Source organism: Diceros bicornis, chromosome 5, assembly GCF_020826845.1.
Source record: "Diceros bicornis minor isolate mBicDic1 chromosome 5, mDicBic1.mat.cur, whole genome shotgun sequence".
Taxonomy (NCBI): domain Eukaryota; kingdom Metazoa; phylum Chordata; class Mammalia; order Perissodactyla; family Rhinocerotidae; genus Diceros; species Diceros bicornis.
In genome coordinates this window covers 5,377,760-5,399,085 of record NC_080744.1, presented here as the reverse complement: position 1 = coordinate 5,399,085, position 21,326 = coordinate 5,377,760, and the positions used below count along the sequence as shown (strand labels likewise).

The following is a 21,326-nucleotide window of genomic DNA, read 5'->3' as shown; positions in this document are numbered from 1 at the left end:
TGGAAGCTCTACACATTTAGGTGAATTTACAAAATCATATGCCTGTTAGTGTGAAGGGTCAATTTAATATTTAAAACTTAGTTGGTGTAGTTTCTGTGGATTTTTTTTTAAAAATAGAAAGTCACGTAAGTTCAGATGACTGGCATGAGTGTAAATTTTGGCTGTCACTGTATCCCTTGGCACACAAAGTGTTGTTTAATTCTTTATTGGTCATGAAGCATTTTTATTTTCATGAATTTGTTTAGGCGCTTTTAGAGATTCCTCTTTCTCTCTGTGTGCTGGAGTTCCATGTACTCAAGCTTAAAGAGATAAGTATAGGCTAAAAGTTGGGATAGGCAACAGAAAACTACATTCTTCAGACACTTTAAGACTGTTCAAACATAATCATGTAAATAATACTAAAATTATGCTTTCAGGCACTCCCAAAGTAAGTATGCTGTCTTTGAGTAAGGCTGAGTGAAGAGACTGCGGCGTCAGGTGGATCTCCTCTGAAGCCCTGGTTCTCTTACTTATTAGCTGCAGATCTTGAATAAATTATTCTGGGTTTCATTTTCTTTCTCTGTAAAATGGAGATAATGCTATGTCATGTAATTGTTGTGAGGAAGAAATAAAGCATATTTGTAAAGTACCTAGTACAATATCTGCGCATGGTAAATAATAAATGGCTTTAATAATATGTAAAGTTGCTAAGACCTGACATGTAGTAGATACTCATGTTATTTTTCTAATTTTTTTGAGTTGGGGATTTAGTTCATTTTCATACTACTTTTCAATTTTATTGATATAAGGCCCTAAGGCTAAGAACTTGTGTCTGATCACTGATGGGAAGTATATCATTATCATCATATTTTAGAAATGCTGTAATTTGAGTTCTTACTTTAACCCAAGAGTTGTTTAATGTAAATTTTCTTTTTTCATGAGGAAGATTGGCCCTGAGCTAACATCCACTGCCAATCCTCCTCTTTTTGCTGAGGAAGAGTGTGGCTGAGCTAATATCTTTGCCAGTCTTCCTCTACTTCATATGTGGGCCACCTGCCACAGCATGGCTTGATAAGTGGTGGGTAGGTCTACGCTCGGGATCTGAACCTGCAAACCCTGGGTCACCAGAGTGGAGCACGCAAACTTAACCACTACGCCACCGGGCTGGCCCCCTAATGTAAAAGTTTTAATATTTCCAGATGTGAGGACTTTTTGTGTTTTGCTTTTGTTATTAGTTTCTAATTTTGTTGCGTGGTGAACAGAAAATGTTTGCATTATTTCTGCTTTATCAAACTTTTTGAGATTTTATTTTTTAAAATGACCTGACATATAATCAATTTTAATGGTCCTTGAGGACATAATCTCATATGACTTTGAGAAGAAGATACATTCCCTATTCTTTCCCTCCCTCCCTCTCTCTCTCTCTCTGTGTTTGGTATGCTGTTTTTTCTCTTTAGTCCAAAAATTACAGTGAGAATTGTTGAAATCAAACTGAGTTTCCTGAATTCTATGTGGATGATGGTATCTCTGCAAGTGGTAGGACTTTATCGCCAAATACAAGGTGGTTATGAGTATTATAATGGACAGCAACTATAAAAAATATTATAATTGGAGCAGTAATCAAAATATTCTGAACTGCAATAATCTTTAGCATTGAGTAATTGATCATGATATTCCAAGAACTGAAATAGATGGGCAGCGTTCTAAAGCTTACTTACTCTGTATGAGTGGAAAAGCCCTAAGTATGATAAAAAGACGTCAGACCTGAATCACTGAAATTGGGAGCCAAGGCTTCTCAACTGATTACCAGACCCAAGACCTGTTTAAGGAAGAAAGGCGGAGTCCTCTCATTTTCCTTCCAGCCTTCCCAAATGGACCTGTTACCATTTATTAGGGGGCTATGCTTTAGAGAAAGGGTAATAATCAGACTGTTTGGTGGTTAGTGGACAATGGCTTTGAGCTGACACAAATTCCTAGAGACACAAAACTCTCCCTGGGTATGCTAGAGAGAGTAGGAACTCATGAAGAATGGGTAACCAATGGGGTTTTGTCTCACAGTGGACACATTCTGTCCCTCATCCCATCCTGCTGTTGTCCCCAAGGTTCTAGATGGAATAATTGGAATTGATATGCTCAGTACTTGGCAGGATTCCTGCATTAGGAATTCTGACACTTGGAAAAATGGCTATTATGGTAGGCAAGGTCAACTCGAAGCTGGTAGAACAATCTGTGACAGTTCATACATACATTTATGTACACACACATCCTGTTGATTCTGTTTCTCTGGAGAACCCTAATATACTACCTCTACTTTCCAAAATAGTAAAATGAAAGCAATACCGCATTCCTGAAGGTATTTCAGAGATTAGTGCCTGCTTGGCACTAGTGGACCTGCCTGGATTTTGGTGGCAACATATACCTCATTTAGGTGAGCTACTCTGACATTTTTACAAAGTAACTGAAAAACTGATGGTTTTGAGTGGCACCCAGAATGAGAGAAGACTATGTCACAGGTCCAGGCTTCCACGCCAGCTGCTCTGCAACTTGGGATGTGGGTCCCAGTAAATGCAATGATGTTTGAAATGTATGTGGCAGATAGGAATGCTGTATACAGCCTTTAGCACAACTCTCAAAGTGAATCACAGCACGGACCTGTAGGATTTTGAAGCAAAGTATGCTATTCTCTGCAGATAACTATTCTCCTTTTGAGAAACAGCTGCAAACTTTAGTAAGTACGGAATACTTGATGCTTATCCATTCAGTTACCCCATCATGAACTAACCATGAATTTAGGGATGCACAGCAGCACTCCATCATCAAATAGAAGTAACCTACACAAGACCAGGCTCGAGCAAGTCCTGAAGGCACCAGTAAATTGCATGAGCTAGTGGCCCAAACGCCATAATCCTACAGTTTGGCTACATTGTCTCCTACATCTCAATCTCCACCTGTGACTGTATGGAAAGTTCTCTGTGACAAGTTGACTGAGGAAAAAAATATTTGGGCCTGGTTAACAGATGGTTCAGCTGTTTCACTCTTAGCCCTCTCTGAGGTCTTCCTGAAGGACAGTGTTATAGGAAACTCTTCCAGTGGACAGAAGCTTGACAACTGTACCAGGTTGTTTATTTTGACTGGAGGGATAAATAGCCAGAGATCTGAATCTACACAAATAAAGCTAATTATTTAATTTATGATTCCAGACTAATCTCCAGAGTGGTTGTAGCATTTGACATCTGTACTATCAGTGTATAAGAGACTGAGTTTCTGTGCATCCTCACCAGAATTTAGGGCTGTTAATATTTTTTATTTTAGTCATTCTAATAGGTGTCTTGTAGGGTCTCACAATGTTTTACTTTGCATTTCCCTACGTTCTACATCTTTTCATGTGCTTATTGCCATTGCGTTTGATGAAGTGTCTGGTAAATTCCTTTTCTAATTGGTTTATTTATTTCCTTACTGTTGAGTGTAGAGAGTTCTTTACATATTCTGGATACAAGTCCTTTGTTAGATATGAGATTTGCAAACATTTTCTCCTAGTTGGTGGTTTGTCTTCATTCTCCTAACAGGAACTTTCACAGAGCAAAAGTTTTTAATTTTGTTAAAATTGAATTTATCAATTTTTTCTTTCATGGATTGTACTTTTGGTGTCATGTCTAACACTTCACCTAACTCTAGGTTGTGAAGATTTTCTCCTATCTTCTCATAAAAGTTTTCTAGTTTTATATGTAGATGTATGATCCATTTGATATAAAGTGTAAGGTGTAGTTCAATGTCTATTCTCTGCCTATGGATGTCTAATTGCTCCAGCACTATTTGTTGTAAAGACTGTCCTTCCTGCATTGAATTACTTTTGAAAATTTGTCAGAAATCAGTTGCTCATATTTATGTGGATCTATTTCTGGGTTCTCTATTTGTTCTATTGAACTATGCATCTATCCCTCCACTAATCCCATACCGTCTTTATTATTGTCTTGGTTTTCTTCATCAGAACTCCATCTATAAATATGTTGGATATTCTTCACCTGTCTTCTAGATCTATCACTTTCTCTCTGATACTTGTTACTTCTTTGTTTTCTGTTTTTTTGACTATTTTTATTACTCTCCTCGATGATTCTCATTAAATTTTCAGTCAAATCTTTTCTCCCTTTATTGACACCTTCTAATTTGTTTTTCATTTTTCAATTCTGAGATAGTTTTGTTTTTTCCTTCAGTTTTCTTCTTGAATTCCAATCTTATAATTTCACAGGTTCTGGTTTTATCCATTTCTCTTTTGAGATTTTTTTGAAGTTTTTTTTGAGTTTTTTTCATATTTATAAATGTTTGTTTAATGACATTTAATTTGAGTTGCAGGGTTGTATTAAGTTTATTCTTTAGTTTTGTGGTTGATGTTGAGGGGAGAATTTTTATCCATTAAAATATTTTGATTCTGGTTTTTATTTTCTTTTTACGGTGACTTTATATGGATATTACCTGCCATTTTCTGCTCTTTTGCAATGTCCTATATCCTGGACCAACAGTAACAGGTGTTGCTATGTAGGCAGAAGTGAGGAGTCAGAGGGTCTTTCTATGTCTTTCTTCAGGATTGTCCTCTTCTGTTAGTATTATGTTCAGGTTCTTCAACATACGGTGCTTTTTTGGGTGTCTTCTGATTTTCTTTTGTTTTTGTAGGACCTTTAAATTCTAGTCCCTGCTTCTTTCTTTTGCTTCACCATTAAATATCTAAAGTACACTTCTAGGTCTCTTCCCTCCCCTTCTAAGGAAGCAGTGCCTTCCCAATTCTGCTGTTCCCATGAACTTTTTTTGTGTGTGTGTGTGTGAGGAAGACTAGCCCTGAGCTAACATCCATGCCAATCCTCCTCTTTTTTGCTGAGGAAAACTGGCCCTGGGCTAACATCTGTGCCCATCTCCCTCCACTTTATATGGGACACCTCCACAGCATGGCCTAACAAGCAGTGCATCAGTGTGCGCTCGGGATCTGAACCCGGGCCGCCAGCAGCGGAGAGTGCACACTTAACCACTATGCCATGGGGCCGGCCCCTACATGAACTTTTAACTCCTCTGCCTTCAGTTCTTCTGTAGCCGGTTCTCTGAACCAAAGTTCTCAGATTCTTTTCAGTACTTTTTTCCAAAGAGGGCAGTCCTCTTTTTTGATGATGATGATTTTATTTATCTTCTTTATCCCCTAGGTGCACAGAACTCTCTATTTTCTGCATAGTGTTTGCCTGACTTTCTAGTCCAGCTTCTGGAGCTGGCTCTGCTGCTCTGGGGATGTTTACTTCCACATATACACGCAAATTAAGTTTTCTAGTATGTTCCGTCTTCTAGCTACACTGTGGGCATGGATTGCAGGTGGTTCTGTTTATTTCTGTTCTGTTCTCTTTATTGAGGGATATGGTTTTTAGATGGTGTATGAAGAAATGCAGATTCAGGTGGCCACTCTTATTCACTAGGAATTCACTAGAGTTCCCTTCCCCACATACTTTTTTATAAAGAACACTAAAGCATGGAGATTTGTGGCATTAAGGAAGTAAGCAAGATGGGTCACAGAGAAACATGGCTAATAGTGCCTAATACCACCAGAAGCAACTGCAGCTTTCATTGTCAAATTCAAGAACGTACAAATTTTTAAAATATATATACAAAAAAGGGGATGGACTATCTTCAAATAGAAGGATTTGGCATCTCAAGCACATCACAGGAAACTTCATTTAGCACATATACTATTCTCTGAGAAGACCATCAACATAAATCAAGATTCAGAATTATTGAGTACATAAAACATTAATGAAAGATCAATCTTGTAATATGTCTCTGGATCTGAGGCAGCCTACAAAGTGGATCTGGGTCGTCACGCAGGGAGAAATAACGAGGAGGTAATTTGTCTTTGTTAAAAATGGGAGAATAGTGTATGCACATGTGAGCTTGGTGTCCCTGTGGATAATAGTTTGTACTGCTCTGTTAAGAAGGAAGAACATGTTCTCCTGGATTCAATCAAGCTAGGAAGAATAAAGTTTTAAATTCTCTCAGTTCTGAGCAGCCCAGTAGGGAAAAACTAAGGATTCTGTCTTATTAACATGCATTTTAATTTGAGGGTAAAATTGTCAGAGGAAATTGAAATGCTTAAGAATGGAACGGGATAAATGATGTGGCTTTTCTTGAAAGAATAATGTACCTTGTGGTTCACATGATAATTCCACAGACTAAAATAAAAGCACTGTGTTTTTCAGCATCTTAAGTGACTTTTAAAATATCACTAAACTTTAACTTGTAATTTTACTTTCTTGGCTATATCTTTTGAAAATACAATGTTGTAACTTGTGTAACTATAAGATTTGAGGGATGGGATGGTTTAAGATATTGAGAGAGTTCCTGTTTCATATGTCCCTGATATTCCATAAAAATCCTATAGCTAACATTATACTCAACGGTAAAATTGAACACTTTCCCCCTACAAATAGGGCCAAGATGAGTGTGTCCAAACTCGTCACTTCTATAGCAACATTCTACTGCAACTTCCATCCACTGCAAAAGGCAAGTGAAAATAATTCAAAAGTGAAGAATTTTAGAAAAACGAAGCTTAGTAAAGTTAAACAACTTATTAGTGGTCACACAAGTAGTAAATAACTTGTAAAGCAGTATTTGAATAGGTTTTTATCTTGGGAGATATTTCACCTCTAGACTGTTGGGACCACCAGGAGAGAGAAAACTTCTTATTAATTTATGCCTAATAGCTGGATGATTTGAATTGCCAGTAATAATAATCTGTGTTTCTAACTAAAAACTAAAATTGTTTTCTAGAATGCTTGGTAAATCTCACCTTAAATAGCATTTTTTTTTTTTTTGCATAATTTCTATACTCAATGAACTTACTGAAAATTTAGTGTTAGATTTTAGGATACATGGAGAGTCCGTAGCATTCATAGGTGTGCAATGAGTCACCAGAAGGCAACAAGGGGTGACTATTAGCAAACATTAAATAGAGGCTAAGAAAGAGTTAGGTACCTTACATACAAATGACTAATCTAGAATGCCTCTAAATTATTTACACATGGACAGCCAATCAAAGGAAAGTGCCCTGTTCTGCAACTAACTAAACATTGAAAGTGATGACCATGGACCTGATTCTTCCAAGCACATAAAAATCATGGAGAGGCAGCCATAATTTTACCCCTGTGAAAACTCTCATAGGTGAGTGTGAACTGCCTTTATGAGCAGGAACCTGTGCTGTGTTCCATGAAAGACAAAGCTAGGCCGACTATATACCCTCCACCCCTCCACCCACTGGGAAGAGTGTAGCTTCCCAGTGGTGGGTGCTACAACTTCATTCCTCCCTCTGGTGGGGACTTAATGTTTACACAGGTGGTGAGGCTTCACAATGGGTAGAAACCCACTTGGTTCTTTTAAATGGGTTTTTTTTTTGTTTAACCTGAGAAAGGCTAGATGGTCACATTAGGCAAAGCACTGTTCACAATAATTTCATCATATTTCTAGGTCTAGGGGATATGAGTGAATAGAGATGGAACATGAAAGCTTCATGTATATTTTCTCACTTTTTAAGTTAGCCTGAAATTTTACTCCCAGAATTACTGTTAGGGAAAGATATAAAATTGCTGAGAGACACTCCCTTTTAAAAAGCTTTTTTATAAACTTCGAAAATGGTTTTATTTTAGGAGAAAATTCTGATACTCTGTTTATTTTACTTAAGTATAAAAAATCAAGGATACTTTTTTACAGGGTGTGAGATTAAATTCATATTTTTGAAAAGATGCAAGAAAAGATTGTTGGGAGAATACAAGAATAAAAAGGATGTTATTTTTGTGCCATAGAATTTTCTGTATTTTGAAAGATTATGAGGTATTTACACTGTGATCACAAAAATACATCTATCCAGTTAAGATTGGGACTATTTTCTCTAGTGAGAACAGTAACAATTTTGAAAAGATCTATAACCTTTAGTATAGCAGTGGTGGCCACTTTAAAGTGATTAATTTCTTCAAAGATGGAATAAAAACAAACATGCTCTACACTGGCCTTGGCTTTGACGGGACTGTTAGTGCCATCGCAGGATAGAATTACGTGAAATTTTCATTCTTTCTGTCCTTCATTTGTTTATTTAGTCTTTTTGCTGGATACTTGATAATTGGTAAGGCCAATATTTTATTTTAATTGCTATTAGGTTTATGTGTCTGTGATTTACATCACACTTTATTTTTTCCTTTGGGGGGAATATATATGTATAGGTCTTTGAACAAAATCTACTTAAGTCTTTGAAACTATCTAAGAATATTGTGTAACTTGTTATTCAAAATATAATAGAGGCAAGTATTTTGTGTCTCCAAAGAGAAAAAGACGCTGTTGGTGGGTGGGGACACTGGTTTCTATGAAGTATTTAAAAATTCACTTAATTCAGGAGAAATTTGCTTTAAAAAAAAATGAAATCAGATCACAAAGAAGTTGAAAACCTGAAATGCAAGATGTTAAATAAACACCCAAAATCATGACCTTACTTATTAGTTCAATTTTTGATAATGAAATTAATTTTGGACCTCAAGCACATTGGCCATCAGTGTATGCTCTCTCTCTATTTAACAGGCATTTCTGTCACAGTGCACAGGAGACCCACTTCTTGGGTTGGGGTTATGCCTTTTGGGCTGATTTGAAATTCCACACAAGCCCATGGGAAGATGGACTCTGAGTCCTCAGCATTATAGCAGAGTACACAGACGTCACATGACTCAGCACATACTGTTGAAACGGGCTCTGCGTTACCATTTTAGGATAAAGTGGAACATACTCACAAGAGTTATCTCAAGACAGACCTTCAACACTATAAAATAGTTTCTAGGGACCATCCCGGTGGCGTAGTGGTTAGGTTCGTGCGTTCTGCTTAGGCAGCCCGGGGTTCGCTGGTTCGAATCCTGGGCGCAGACCTACTCACCGCTCATCAAGCCATGCGGAGGCAGCATTCCATACAGAAGAACTAGAAGGACCTACAATTAGAATATGTAACTATGTACTGGGGCTTTGGGGAGAAAAAAGAAAAAGAGGAAGATTGGCAGGAGATGTTAGCTCAGGGCCAATCTTGCTCAAAAACAAAAACAAAAACAAAAACTTAGGATCCCTAAGAATGGCAAGCCATGAAACTCCTACTAATGCACGTTAAAAAAAAAAAAAAGTTTCTATGTTTACTTGTTTGGAGGGAGAAAAACTTTTTATCTCTATATTTAAAAAATCAAACTCTTTCTACTTATTCTTATTACTCTCTTCTGAATAGCTGTATAAGTCGAGAACAGCCCTATTCAGTTAAAAATCAATCAACCAACAAGATGTTGGAGCAAAATCAAGGAAGACTGAACTCCATTCCAAATCAAATAAATATATGTATCTACTGATGCAAATAGCACTGTTAATATATCTAATAATTAATTTTTAAATTATACGTAATACATATATATGAAAAAATCACTACGTTGTTGTTATTAGTACACGCTAATTTTTACTGGAAAATTTTTCTCAACATTCAAGAAATAAAACAATTCTAATCTTGCATAGAGTCCTCTGGAGAATAGAAAGAGAAATACTCTCAAATTCATTTTAAGAGCTTAGCATTAACTCAGGTTCCAAAACCTGAGAGACATGTTGCTACACACAAGAGCATGGATAAATCTCTCAAACATACTAGTGAACAATTATGCAATTCTCAGAAGAATGTATGGAATAGATTCCGTTTATATGAAACAAAAAAAGCAGGCAAAATGAAATTATATGTTTTAGGGAGTTGTAACAATGGTAAAATCGTAATGAAAACCAAGGAAATGTTTATCACAGAAGTCAAGCCAGTGGTGAACGCTGGGCTAAGAGAGGGAATTGTGACTGGGAAGGACAAAGGAGTGCGCTCCGGCAGTGTGAAAATGGTCTAGTTCTTAACCTCAGACGTCGTTATAGGTATATTGTCTTAATTATTTTTAAATGAGCATATACACTTTATCCATTCTTCTCTGTGTATATCTCATAATGAAAAATATTTATAAAGCTTGAAAAAAAAAGGACACAAGGGAATAAAAATTAATTTTCCAAAGGAGGAAAACCATACTTCTAAATTATAGTGCAAAGAAACATATGTTTTAAACTAATATCTAGCATAAAGAAACTCATCAGCAATATCTTGGTTGCATGGGTAGTATTTCCTAGTAACAGCTGTTTATTAATTTCCAGTATGTGTGTCTAGCTATAACTTTTTTCTAGAATAGCAATATATAAAGTAGTTATGCTGTGCCCTTAATTCATGTGGTTAAAATAAACCTTATCACAGTGCAGAAGCAAAGCATTAGTGTTGGAAATATCGTTCCTGCTGTTTTTAACAGCATTGTCTATTTGACCTTGAAACAAACTTCATTTGGATTAGAAATGTAAACTGCAGCTTGCTGTTAGAAAAGTGAGTGTATTATCCAAGACTCATGGAATTTCGAACTCACACGTCTTTGGTGGGTTGTCTAAGCTGAATTTTTCTTTTTGCTTTAGTTTATTCAAGAGAGGATGCATTTCAGATGGCTGATGGGTCTACTTTTAAAGACCTTCAGATAAGGAAATGAAAGTCTTTTAAAACTTCCCATGATTAAAATCTATGTGTCTTACCATCTCTATGCTTCTAATTTAAATAGTTACTACCCACAGTTTTAATTTGGAAAAGATTCAGGGAAGTAGTGATCATTGGTTTTATTTTGCATAATAAAATTTCTATATGGTTTTCATAGTTTGCAAATTATATTGTCTTTGAAAATCAAGAAAGGGTTATAATTAAGGAAAATAGATAAACTTGTCCAATTGCTCTAGTGCTGATGAAGCTCTTTTTTGACTTAAGAATATTTGTCTCTGTGGTATAGGTGGAGATACATTGAATCCATATCTGTGATATGGATTGCGCTATGAAATCTTTATTTCCAGTCCATGTATTCACGTTATTTGGACAGATTTGTATTTCATACATATACTTTTCTCCTAAATGAGAGATGGGGATGATTTGTTGGTTTATAAATCTGTTTCATGTAGTTACTCCTCTAACACCTTTTCTCAACTCACGACAAATGAATGTTAACCTTTGACACAACATGAGTGGAGGAAAACAGCAATGATTTAATTTTTTGTTAAGTTACAAGTAAAGAAAAAATCTCAAAAAAGACTTAGTTTGAAGGGGCAAAGAAAAGATCACTGAGAGAAAGACAAATATCATTTCCATCCACCCTTCCCCTAACATTGCTAGTCCCCAAAACGGGTCCTAAACCCTTATGTCATTTGGCAGCTGAGCCATGATGTGCATATCCAAATCAATGGCATCTACACACATAGAACCACCTTCGATTTATCTTCCCAAGGAAATAGTGTTCACCAGACACACTTCCTTACGTGCTCCTTTGGGAGAGACGGCCTTAGAATGAACCACCATACCTGTATAAAGAACCGCATTTGCCAAACCTTAGTTTTAACCTTGGTATGAGAAGGCTTACTGTGTGTTAGGCATTGTGATAGATACTATAAAATGCATTCCCTCATTTAATTTTCATGACATCTCTATGGGATTAAATATTATTACTCCCATTTTACAGACAGCTGGTGAAGGCTCAGTGTGATTCAATTACTGACAGAAGGATACACAGCTAGTAAATGAAAGATCTGGGGGAGAACCCTGGTCTACCTGATCCTCAGTGTTTTCTTTATCTCCGTGAGGGTTTGAGGTCATGTTACAGACCTGACTTAAGCTGAATTTTGTGGAACTATTTTATTAATATCCTTAAATCCATGAACTGGCTTTTAGTCTCTTTCCTTTGAATCCTCACCCCCCGCCCACATTCCTTTTCCACTTAGAATCGCAGCATCTCAATCGCTGTGAGAGCTCGCTAATTGCTGACAATCCAGTCCAACTCTCTCTCCCAAGCACTGCGCACACTGATGCCATCTTTCTAAAATGCAATGCAATATAGCATAATGGTTAAGACATGAGTTCTGGAATCAGACTAGGACTGAAATCCTCACTCGCTTTTCATCTGTCATGTGGTCTTGGACAGATTACTTTCAGGATAACGATACTCTTTAACTTGCTACACAGACCCTTCATGATGTGATTCCTGCCTGTTATTCTAACCTCATTTCTTGACACTTGACCACATGAAATCACTCTCCTGTCTTGAGGAAGGATTTGCAGTCCTCTTGATATTTTAGAGTCAGGCTTATACAAAAGCTAGGAATCATACTTAAACAACATCTGAGGGATCAGAAAGATTTGAGATTTGTGCCTAGTCATATGCCATTCTTACTGGCTGACCTCCTCCCTTCTCCCTTAGTCGATTAGTTACTCCCCACTCTCTCCCCTCCACACACATATTTGCTAAACATCTTGCCCAGAGGTAACCTGTCCTGAGAAGACCTTAAATTGGGGGTTAGTGTTTTCCTTTGTGCTCGGATCAGCACACCAAAATGCTGTGCATGTTTCTTCCAGATCTCTTCTACTTCACTGTAGTTGTTGATTTATTTGTCTTGCCCCTAATAGAATGAAAATTCACTGTGAGACATCATTTCTTATTTAACTTTGTATCATTGGAACCTACTTCAGTGCCCGCCATATGGTAACCTCTCCATAATTGTGTTTTAAATTAATTCTCTCAATGAGTGTGTTTTAAATTAATTCTATATATTGAGTGCAAATGAAGGCCAACACCAGTATACACTTAGGAATCGTACTTGTTTATCACTTCACAGGAAATATAATGCTAGAGATATTATCTTTTCTATTGGCTATAACACATCCCTAACAGCAGAAGGTAAGGTGTAATATTGTAATTTATTTTTTTCTTCAAATGTGGATGTTTACTAAACAGTTTGATATCTTTTAGTTAATTTAAATTGGTATAAGCAGTATGGCAAATTTGCTTGGTAATGAGCAAAAACGAATTGAACAAATTGAAAGTAATAGAATTGAGTATCTGCTGGGTTACCACTGACTGTACGTTTAGGTATAGGTATGTGTGGTTTTGCATATGTATGATGGACATTTTGAGGATATGATAGAATAAATGTGTTGATAGAGGATGGTAAATATCAAATTTGGTAATGCCAATGTTTTCCTTGGCCTGCTGAAATTTCACAAATTTATCCTTATATCAAGCCAAGCATTTTGAAAGTGACATTTATTCTGTGAGCCCTAGGGACTATGACTGAATATATGGATGAAGTCTTTTTGTTTAATGTAATTCTTTTTGATATATAACATCTACCCCCCAAAATACGTGTAAGTGTACATCTCAAAGTACTTATAGAAAAGTGAACTCACCTATGTAACCAGCATCCAGATAAAGAAGAAACAGAATATTACCAGAACAGGAAGCCCCTCGTCTCTACAGTCACTCACCTCACCAATCCTCTTTCTAGCCTTTGCCCGGGAGAAACTCTATCTCGAATTCTAATACCATGGATTAAGTTGACCTCTCTTTGAGCTTTGCATAAATGGAGTCATATACTTTTTTTTTCGATCAGGGTTCTTTAATTCAAGGTTGTGTTTGTGAGATTTATCCCTGTTGTTGCATTTACTTCTAGTTCATTCATTCTTGTTGCTGTATAGTATTTGGACTGTTTTGCATTTGAGACCATTACAAATACTGATGCTCTAAACGTTTGTGTTCATGTCTTTCGTGAACATGTGTTCACATTTCTATTGGATATATACCTGAAAGCAGGATTTTCTGGATCATAGAGTTTGCATATGTTCATCTTTAATAGTCTTTACCAAAGAATTTTCCAAAGTGGTCATACCAATTTGTACTCCATCTAGATGCGAGTTAGTTAAGCTAGCTTTTGCTTCCTTTTAGCAATGGGTGTTTCAGAGGGAAATTTCAAATCTAATACTCTTAACTAATGAATATTGGCAAACCTGTTAATTATTTTCTATAGTTTTAGAAACTAACTATAAAATATCTTAGTACATTTTTCTTGTGAGATATATGATACAAATCTGTGATGCTTATTATCAGTTTGAATGTAGACATATTGTAAAATTTTCAAAAACTATTAAATACAATTATAGAGGAATAACTTTCTTCAAATATGACTAAGCTAATCATAATTCTAATGATCTTAGTTTGTTTTGCCACAAGTTTCTGCTATAGACCAATGCTGTCATTTGTTGCAAATGGATACTATTTAGCACAGTTTTTAAACTTAGTCTCCTTTTAAATCTTGGAAGCTATAATCTCTGAGGTTCTTTATTCCACATTGAATAGAACAGTCAGTTTACACTAATGCTGGATTCCTGGCTGCTTGATTCTTTTGCTGGGTCACACATAAAACCTTTAAGAAGCTTCTCCTGTACAACTAAGAAAGGCTTGAACAATTCTTATAAAATGATTTTCCTGGAAAGAAATGAAACAGACATTCAAATAGACACTGAAAGAATGAATTCCATGCAGAAAAATACAGCTAGGTAAGAAGAATTAGTTTCTTCGAGTCTTACCTCTGAGGAGGATCTCTAAAACTAGTTATTTCTCTGTTGCTTCTGTCTAGTTTTCAGATGTAGAATACATTGACCTTTCTAACCACAGTATCATCCATGAACCGCTGATGTAGGTTCCTTTATGATTCATGAGCTCAAAGCCAATAAAACAATCCAGTGAGTCAAGGGCGAGTAAGAAGACCAAAGTTACAAAAAAGGAAAAAAATAGGGGGTTTTAAAATAGACTTTTGCTTATGACAAGGACAGATTTAGTATTAATTCCTGCCATCCTGCATCCATAAAAAAAATCTTATCAGTTGATGACTCATGTTGTTAATCATGCATTCAGCCCTTATCTTTTTTAAATGATATTCCTTAAAATTCTTGTGTAGAGAGATACCCAAGGAAGAGGTGAAACATGGGTATCAGTTACGACATCTCATTTATCATCTTTTAAATTTTATTCCAAATCCTACTTTCCTTGCATATATTGGAGGCAAATAGAAAGTGAGTGTATAGATTGAGACAAGGTTTTAACAATTGAGGAGTCAAAAGATCCAGGATATTGCCCAACTTCTGATGGAGACATGGCTACAACAGCTACCAAGTTCTTAAACTTCTCACTGGCCTATTATATTTGCTGTAGTTCCTCGGGAAAGGCAAAGCTGTGAAAAGATGTGTGTGAAATCTGTATCCCAGGAAAGCCTGGTGCACTCTAAGACTCGACTCTAGGGACTAGATTTTCATAGCTACCTGTTCTTATGTTTCTCCCATATCTTAAACACTGAAAAATTCATATTCTAACTCGTACATTCAATGAATACTAATACCTTGCCTTTGAAATTGTGAATTGTGAATATATTAAATTTTCGTCCCTATTAAACTTCCATCAACATTATTCAGTTAAATCTGTATCCATTATGCAGTGTAATTCTCAGGTATAATTAAAAATATTCAGACTCTAGATTATATAAATTATACATGCCAGTTTAGGAAACAACGTATTTTGAATGTTTGTGAGAAAGGGGAACAATTACCAACACAAAACTTTTTCTATGTTATCTTTTATTTACTTTTATTTTAGAGTTTAGGGCTACTTTATTGTTATTTAAGATAATTGGGCTCAAATTTTTATATTATAGTCATATTGGGATACTTAAGAATATCTTTTTTCTCCCTTTTCCCACATGGATTATCATATACTTGGCTTTAGATTGGGTAAGTGTCAGAGGTGATAATTAATTCAAAATAGGAAATATGATTTCCATTTTTCCTTGGAAAAGATTTGTTAAGCAATATCCAGTAAAGAAAGTTGAAAGAGGGTTTTTTGGTGTGTTTTGTAGACTTTTTTCAGGGCAAGCTGAGATGTGAAGTAGTGCGAGCCAAATGTTCGCTCTTGGTCCTTGGGTTCCCACTGCTTACAAATTGCATACAAATTCTAACCCTAGGGAACCAGACTAATCGCTTCTGGGCTGCCGTGTGTCCTTTTTGCTTCACTAGAAGTGCTTTCTTGTCCCTTTGACACTTCATGTGCATGAAAACCAAAAGCTATGACTGAGTCTAAAGCCAAAAACCCTGAAAAATCCGTCCCCTAAAACCAATAAAAGATCAGAACAACCCCAATTCTCCATTCATTAAAAGATACATCACCCTTTTCATCTTACTCCTTTTTTGTTCTAAGAAAAACCATTTATTTTTTTTAGACTCTTAAGTGAGAACACATTTGGTCTCTCGACAGTGTGGATAGAACCAATTTTCATACATTTCAGTACAATTGCTTTACATGGAAAGGAAGTGTAATGGGGTCATATTTTTATAAACACTAATATCGAGAAAGAAAATGCAGTGCCTCTATTTTCTATATCCGATTTAATTATTAATAGAAATCCCTACTCAACTGGATTGGGGGCAGTGTTGTATGGAGGTGTAGAAATGTACTTTCAACTGAAATTTAAAATTATGTTAGTGTCTTTGGGTTTTAAACACCCTTAATGTGGTTATTCGAGTCTTTTTTGGTGAAATGATCTGACTTTCAGATATTCTCCTCCTCTGTTCTTCACACTGTTGTACCTGGGTGTGTTGAGTGGAGGAGTAATTTGACCTGTGGCCACAAGGGAAAGGGCCACGTGTCTGTGAGCTCTGACCCTCACCCATCTAGGAGGGCTGGACTGGTCAGCTCCATCTCTGAACTTGCTCTTCTGGACTGTGCCTGTCACTTTGCCTTTTGGAATGTAATGGCCCATGATGGCTAATTTGGCCCTTACCTTCAGACATTGGGTCTCTGCCATTGGCTGCTCTTCTTCCTGGCTGCAGGCTTCTGAGTCGCTGTTGGCACCTCTGCATCTTGTCTATGGCATGAGTGAGAACTGATGTCACACCCATGTCATAATGGATGTGGTGCTGAGGTGCCTGGAGGGTGTCTCTTAGGAACTTGTAGACCCCCAGGCCATGTCCAGGCCAGCGTGTCCTAGCTCTCCTGCTCCCCTCTTCCTATCTGGATGTTTCTACAGTTTGCCTCCCCCTGTTCACAGCACACACCAGGTTTGAAGTAGGAATAAGAGATAGGGACAGAGGTAGGCTCTCCTCAATTCTCTACATTTTGCTTTTTCCTTCCAAAGCCGTGGTGTGGAAGGATGAGGGGATCCATTGCTTCCTGCTCCTCTTCACGCCTGGTAGATCTCCCGCTAACTGTCCTCTTCCTGCTTCCTCATTTGCTCTGCCCTGTTGTCTTGGGCTATAACAGTGGATGGAGGTAAAGGGGAGAAACTAGCTTCCTGAAAAGGACAGTTATGTTAGGAGGTGCTCCAGAAAGAGTCTCCATATCAGGCTTGTTCTCTACTTATGGTTACAAACTTGTCATTTTTTGTCTCTTGATGAATTGCTAAAGTGAGAGATAAGGGGAATATCAAATAAGAATTAGGCGCCTTTAGAATTTTTTTTTTTAATTTTATGAGACACTGGGCTATCAGTTTATGAGAACTTTGAATTTCTGATTTACTGCACATTTGGAAGCGGGACCAGAATGGCTCAGAGGTAGTAGGAAAAGCAGCATCCCCATGGCCTCTACAGTAACAAACTTATCTTTATGATTTTGGTAAAATCTACTCTAGTCATCTCAATATACCAGCCCTTTAGTATAAATAATAATCTTCAGTACTTTTATATTTTACAAATGCCTTTCCCTTCAGACTCTGGATAGATTGCTTGAACCCTTATTATCAAGTAAAAACTTGATGTCATCTTCCAACCTCAACCAGAATACAGTTGACAGTACTGTCTCATCAGGATATTTTATATTTATCCTGATAGGTAAGCGGTGTTTGCCTTGGGCTACTTGCTGTTCTAAGCATTTTCTATATATATAATCATGTATTCCTCAAAAAAATCCCATTAGCTAGCTACCAATATCCCCACTTTGGAGAGACAACAGACATGGAGAAAAAGTAATTTGCTCAAGATCACAGAGCAAGTAAGTGACGAGCTGAGATTTGGGTCCGGGGAGTATGCTTTCTGAGCCTGACTCCCTCACCACCCCGTATCCTTCACAAAACTCTCCTGAAGGGAGGAGTTTGTGAATTATGGTCAGGTAGATGTGCAGTTGCTCTCTCACCTCTTACTATACGTTCTTTACCAGAATGCCAGCAACTAAGCCTACTCTAAAAGTTTGCCTACCTAATCACAGATACATGCACACACACACACACACACACACACACACACACACACGTTAAATTAATTAAACAAGAAGGCCATTAGACTGAGGAGGCCTAATGCTGTGGTGGCTCACGTAAGCAAACCTAAACCTAAGCCTTTAAATGCCTCAAGGTTATGAAATCAAAACCTAGTAACAACCAGTCACAAACAGCCAACGAGGCTTTAAGCTACGTCCAATCAATCATTTTCTTGCTTTGCTTCTGCCTTTTCCCTGTAAAGGTCTCTCCCCAGCTCCTGTCAGAGGCTTTCTCCTAACCACTTCTGGTTTGGCGCTGCACAAAGAGAATGGATTTTTGCTCAAATAAACTCTTAAAATTTTTAATATGCCTTAGTTTATCTTTTAACACATACCAACAACAAAATCTGTTTTGATTTTAAATAACAAAACAAAAAACAATTTAACGGATCAGTTTGAATATATAAACACAATCTAAAAAAGAGAGTTTTGTGTCTTAATATTAGCCCTGTCAATAAGTCAAGATTTCCAGAACTCACCCACCCTAACACAAAGCTTTCTCCCAGTATGGCTGTCATCCCTGTGATAACAACGTCCTAATGAAGAAGCAGACACCATTTGCTAAGTGAAGCTCAGCAACACGCGTCCTGTGTTTTCCTCCTGCACGCCCACCTGCTCCTGCTGATCTTTCCTTTGCTTCTAAGCATCAAGTGCACATTCTCCTTTGTTGAAAATATTCATTATTCACGTTTCCCAGATTGAGCCTGTTAGACAGTTAATGACTGAGAATGCTTCTCCCTTTTCTGTTCGTTTATCCATTCTAATTATCCTTAAAGGTGGCATTACATTTTCTTTATTTGAAACTTCAGAGGAGAGGGACTAATGCAGCAATCAGACAACAGGATACAAGCAGGTAGAAATGAAGGATTGCCTGTCATTAATTTATGACTATGTGAGCTTATTTGTGTGTGTTTTCAAGGGGGATTTGCACTGTCTTGCATCTTGTATGAAGCAGACACTAAGTACATGAGAGGCAGACGACAGACAAAATGTGGTAACGGAACTGGCTACACTGTGTTATCATCGTCCCAAAGCCAGCTACTAGGATCCTAATATAAAGGGACCCGGCTGAGGGAAGACAAAAAAAAATGAAACTCCTGCTGCTAATAACTTAAAAGACATGACAAGTTTTGTTGGGTTATGTAATCTCCTTAAAACTTTAAATTAGAGAGAGCACCACGGTTGGATTTATGCATAGACATTCCTAGAATCTTCAAGCAGAGACCGTGGAAACACTGAAACCTATGCATGACTTTCACGCTCCCCCTTCCTAGAGTGTCTTGCGGAGATTGTGAAATGAGTGGCTCCAGAATTCTTCTTGCTCCTCAGAGATGATGATTTCATCAGCTTGAGTTTAATGGATCTAAATAGCAAAATTGGTCACACTTGTGAATAGTGAGTTCCATCAGAACAGTCCAGCCATGTCTGAGACATTATTTAAGCTGTATGGGTTTTGACCATCCCAAGTAGAGTACCACATCGCTGGTCTCATTCCTCAGTTTTCTTCCTGTTGTAGCTAACATTATCCAAGCCTAATCTCATGGTCTTTAAACAGAAACGGAGGGCAAAAGAAACACAATCTAACAAGTCTCTCCACATTACTGAAGGCGTACATAGTGACAAATCTGCCAACATGTAATTAGGGCTGCAAGAGGTGCTAATGTTTTTGCTAGTAAGCTCCAGTGGATTTTTGTGATAAAGTGATAGGAATGACTATTTTTAGACCTCATTTTGAAAATCATACCTGAAATTTATCAAAATATGTAATGCATTTATTGCAACATGTTTAGATTTGTTTCTCTAATTCTCCTCTGCCCTAGTATTGTAACAGCTAGATCTTAAGTTAGCATGAGGGAAGCCATCTTAGGGAAAGGAAGCAATATTGTGACTCTGACTCTGACTCCCTCAGTCTCGGTGAATACATTCTAGCCTGCATGTAGCCTAGATGATTAAGCACCTCTCTCTTTTGCAAAATACATGATCTGCTAGTTCTATGACTCTTGCTATGATAAGATGATAACTTTGTTTTCTGAATTCCCCAGGAACATGACAATCTACAGAGAGAAAAACTCTGTGTTGGTACCCATCGTGAATGACAGAAGAAAGAGATAATGTGGCACCTTGAAGTTTGTCACACCGAATGGTCTACATCCCTAAACACCCTCCTTCCCTGCCCATTTCCCCTATGTAGCTGCCTCAAGATTCTGTATGATTTTAAGACGGCTCTTTAGGACACTAGTCTGCCATCTTCTGGTTCTGCTGGTTAATCGTATAAACTTTCCTTTCTTAACCACTGGCTTATTTGTAATTGATTGACACTGGATTGTGGGGAGCAGGACAAGCCCCTTTCGCTGGGTTACAGTACTGTGTTTTAAATATGCTTTTTTCCCCCACCTTTGGCATTTCTGAGCCCTTAAATTTTACTTTAGCTTCATTATTCCCAGCTGAAATAGGCATCATATTTAGCTGGCAAAGAAAATATATGATTGATCGAACTAAGGAATGTTGGGAAATTGCTATGAAATTAGTTTTTTTTAATATAAATGTTGTTTTGATATATCTGGCTCTAAAATCATTTTGTAGAATGCCATGTTAAAACTCTACATTTTTGGAAGACTTAAAAAAATAATAAGGAGTCTAATTTCCTTGTATATCTATGTGTATTTCCGTTTGTATGTGTTTGTCATCAGGTTTAGTCAGGTACCTCATTACCAACAGAATCTCACTTCTTTTTGAAGGGGTAATATGATGACATTTACAAATTCAGCTCACAATATTAATGGAAGACAGGATTTCATAGTTTAGAAAGGTTAAAAACATGTGGAAACTTCTCTTATACTCCCCAGCCCCTATTTAGATTCTTTGGCAGGCATCAGCCATCGATGACCTTGTCCCACCTGTAGGAACTCAGGCTGGCCGTGGAAATGGGTAGATGGCAGGGCTCTCACCCAGTACTTGGTTACACTCTTCTTCCAAACCCACCAAACTTTGCAAGACTTTAATAAGAAATAGATATTTCACTAAAGATTTAGCGGGGAAGAGAACTCACATTGCACAATACAACAGCAACTGCATAATTTTCTTCAGGTGTATATGTCCTTCTCTCCAAGGTTTCCCAATTCTCTCTGCTGCCTCATT

General features: G+C 37.2%; 1 long non-coding RNA gene across 3 annotated transcripts in view; it reads left to right on the top strand.

Annotated features, from left to right (window-relative positions):
* Positions 1–20,819, top strand: part of LOC131405635 (uncharacterized) — a 95,833-nt gene extending 75,014 nt beyond the window's left edge. For all 3 annotated transcript variants that reach the window (XR_009219985.1, XR_009219986.1, XR_009219984.1), the window contains one exon: positions 20,231–20,819. This is a non-coding gene — a long non-coding RNA (uncharacterized LOC131405635). The remainder of the gene's footprint in view (positions 1–20,230) is intronic.
* Positions 20,820–21,326: the final 507 nt, after the last annotated feature.